We start from the raw sequence: 4102 nt of genomic DNA, 5'->3' as shown, positions 1-4102 counted from the left end.
AATGTCCGAATTTTCTCTTGCTAGCTGTAAGAATATGATATCTTGGTGAGTTCCTAACACACAAGTATGAAGACATATCTGGGCCACCTCTGAGTTTGGAGTGCCAGGGAACAATGCAGAGACAAGAGGCTGACTTTCCTTGAAGTTTTCGCCTCAAATACCGCCATCACACAGGTGTCCGTGACATGAGAAGGCCTGACAGCGAGGAAAGGCATCAACGGAAGCACGAAATATTGATTATGGGATAACAGACTCATCTATATGTCAGGGATAGTTGTATTTGTTGAACACCAGTAAAAAGAAATGTGGGCTCTTTGGTAGTAAAGAATGAACTATAAGTACCTATCATCAGTGTGTTCTGTTAGAAACCTAATCATAACTATGGCTGACAGACCATGAGGGAACACTTCAAAACATTTTTCCTTTAAAAATTACATTTATTTATTTGTGTGCACACACAAGCGTATGCACACACACATGCAGTCACACACAGGCACACAAGTGCCTGTGTACATGCACGTGCATGTGCACAGATAAACACACACACATACACACACACACACACACACACACACACACACACACACACACACACTTAGAGGAATTACTTTTCTCTTTCTACTATGTGAGTTCGATTCCAGGGACAGAGCTCAGCTCATCAGCCTCTGTGGTAAGCGCCTTTACCTGCTGATTCATCTTAACAGCCCTTGCCTCACTGTTTAAAAGCAATAAAAAAAAAAAAAAAACCATAGGGATTTAAAATCTCCGTGAGGAGCATGCAGATCCGTCTGCATCTCATCATCACACTTCTCCACGTTTCCTTCCGTTCTCTGCTTTCGTCTGCCGTCTCCCTGCCCTTTGTCCATAACAAAATGTTCTGACATTTCGGGTTAGAGTAAAATCTCATTTCGAAAGGTCCCGATTGTTCAGCGAGAGATGGGGCCCTGTGAGTTTTATATGACTCCTTTTTACTGATCAGCTTCAGAGTTTAGGTTCTGCCGTGCTCCGAGAACACCGACACTTCGTCATTCCCACTTTGCTAGTCGGTTCTGAGTTTTACCTTCTAGTCTTTTGAATGCCAATGCTTCTAGCTTGGAACTTTTCCACAAACTCACATCAGCAAGAAAGTAGCAAAAGGCAGCAACTTTTCAGCTAAGTTGTCTCCATTGCCCTCCCCTCATAAATAATACAAAGTTTTCTCCTTTTAAAGACACAGATGGTCTGGCTGTGCATGCCGATAGCCCCTGCATTGTGGAGGCTGGGCAGGTAGACTGCAGATTCGAGGCAAGGCTGGGTTATTTAGTGAGACCCACCCAGTCTCCCCAAACCCAAAGCAAGCAAACACCCCGCATAGACGGTATACTTTGAGTTTTGCATTTGATGTGTGAGCCAGCCATATGAATAATGGATTGTTGCATAATAAATTGTATTTTCCCTTGGGCCATTATAATTACAGAGTTACACATGCAAGAGGAAAAACGTGGTTTCCATTCCCAGGAATCCTCATTTTCACTTCAGGCTCTGGTCTACTTCTCGGAGACCAATTTGGTGTATTTAAGTTTCCTTTCATAGCCTGTATAAAATTTAGAAAGATAAGTAACCCCACAGGAATTTTATAGACATTTCATTTCTATTTTGCTCAGAAATCCTTGTTGGTTGCAAACTTCTCTTTAGTCAGCTGTATTGGGTCTTTGAGATTCATTACATTGAAGTGAAGTCAAATCCACTTGGGATTCATTACACTGAAGTCACTCAAACCTGAGGCAATGCAAGCGTTAAAAGGACACAGCTCTTCCCTTCATTAGTTATCAGAACAGTCCTGGGGACAGCAGCACCATGCTGACTGCACTGTTTAAGGGTTGGCATGGCCATTGATTGGTTGAGGAGCTGGCATGTATTCACTTCCTTCCTTCCTTCCTTCCTTCCTTCCTTCCTTCCTTCCTTCCTTCCTTCCTTCCTTTTTCCTTCCTTCCTTTTTCCTTCCTTCCTTCCTTCCTTCCTTCCTTCCTTCCTTCCTTCCTTCCTTCTTTCCTTCCTTCCTTCCTTCCTTGCTCCTCTTTGGCTTTCTTTTAAAAACCGAAACCAAAACCTTTGAAAAAGTTGCTCAATGACTCCCTTACTCTGAAAATGAGCTCCAGGGCAGGATAGGTTTAGAAGTTAAGAGAACTTGCCTGTTCTGCAGAGGACTGGATATTGGTTCTCAGCACACATATTAGAAAGCTCGTAACTGCTTTCCACTTTCAAGGGATCGGAATCGATCATCTTCTGGGTATGCATAAGCACACACTTGCACAGGCGTACACAGAAGTAAAAAAGATTTTAAAAATGTTTGTTGAGGCAGGGTCTTAGCATGTAGCCTTAGGTAGCCTGAAATCCAGACCGGCCACGTGCTTCTGCCTCCAGAGTGCAGGGATTAAAGGATTTTTAAGAGTGGGGTCCAGTGAACTTAAGTGAGTCAGTGTGTTCCACTGTGTTGACAGCACAGTTCCTTGTTTAGCCATGTGCGCATGCTGCAGTTTGTGAATGGGCTACTCATGGTGCAATTTCACATCACAGAACATACTTGAACATTGTGCTATTGCTGTCTAGGACCTAGTACTTGAGGCAGGATGCTGGATAGAATACAAAGTACAGCTTCAGAATCAAGTTGACCATGCAAACAGAGCAACAGAGATGGGGGGCTGTTGGATGTGAATTCATCTATTCTGCAACCCTGCCTGCCCTCTGAAAGCATACATGTTGTAGTTATGTGCACTGGTTTTAAGCATCCGAAAGGGTCCTTATACAGGATTGTAAGTTCAGTCCATCTATAAATAATTCAGAATCTTTATAATACTAGATTTGACATGTAAAATACACACAAATATGTCAAATCAATTTCTGGGGAGAGCATTTCTTTTGTACGTTTCTCTCACAGGAGGAATGGGGAATCGTTAATTCTTATATCAAGTACAAATAACAAAATTGAGCACATCTTGATGGTGCCACTATTGATCCCAGTAGTGATATAAAACGAGGTGGCTATGATGAAAAGTGACATGGTGTTCCTGATATTTCACTTCTACATATGTGCTCCAAGTAACTGGAAGAAGACGCTTAAATAGGCAGTCATAGGCTCGTGCTCATCACAACATTATGCATAATAACCAAGAGGTAGGAAGAACTCACTTTAAAATGACAAGCGAATGGGCAAAGGAAATGCAGTGTATACATACATATACAGTGAAGATATGCATTAAAAAAGGAAAGTGGCCGCTGGTGTGTGGCAGCATGAATGAACCTTGGAGACATCATGTGAGGTCATGTGACATGAAATAAGGTGGGTACAAATGGATAAAAGATCCCTTGATTCCACATAGTACGTTAGAGAAGTCACATTCACAGAGACAGCGGGGACGGATATGGCAGAAGGCAGGACGAGCTGTTGCTTGATCCATATAGAGTTTCAGTTGGAGAAGTTGAAAATTGCTGGAGATATCGTTCAACGCACAACAGCAAAACCAGCAACAATAACTTACTGCATATTTTTTTCTCAGGATTTTGGATGTTCCAAGCACAAAGAAATGTTAGCAGCCATAGACATACCGTGGACATGCCCTGATAATTATACACGGTATACACATGCCACTCTCCATTTCATAAATGTACAATTGCTATGTGTTAATGAAAACTAAAAGATAAATACCCTGAAGTCTCTAGGACAAAAAAACTGGAAGGAAAAATCAAGATGTCTATTAAAATTGAAGGAGATTTATAAAGACTTATGTTCATGAATTGCAAGAGTTGAAATTATAAAGATACCAGTTTTCCTAAATTGATATTTAGGTTCCCAGTAGGTTTTTCTTGAAATGTGTATTCAAATATGGCTCAGTCAGGAAAGCCCTTGCTGTGTGGCTTGAGGCTCTGAGTTCACTCTCCAGAGCCTAAGTAAAAGGCTGGGTATGCGGCTCTGCTCTGTAACCTGAGGGCTGAGGGAGCTGAGACAGATGAAGCCCTGGGCCAGCCAGAGCAGCCTAACTGATGACAGTTGCTCCTGTGACAGGCCTTGTCTCATAACACATACATACACACACCATACACACACACACACACACACACACAC

General features: G+C 42.2%; 1 protein-coding gene across 2 annotated transcripts in view; it reads right to left on the bottom strand.

The window, feature by feature from the left end:
- The window catches only part of Spata16 (spermatogenesis associated 16), a 302009-nt gene that overhangs the window by 81217 nt on the left and 216690 nt on the right, over positions 1–4102 (bottom strand). The gene's annotated exons all lie outside the window — the stretch shown is intronic.

This window comes from Mastomys coucha, unplaced genomic scaffold, assembly GCF_008632895.1.
Source record: "Mastomys coucha isolate ucsf_1 unplaced genomic scaffold, UCSF_Mcou_1 pScaffold17, whole genome shotgun sequence".
Taxonomy (NCBI): Eukaryota; Metazoa; Chordata; class Mammalia; order Rodentia; family Muridae; genus Mastomys; species Mastomys coucha.
Note: the sequence above shows the minus strand (reverse complement) of the source record. Positions and strands in the feature narration are given on the sequence as shown.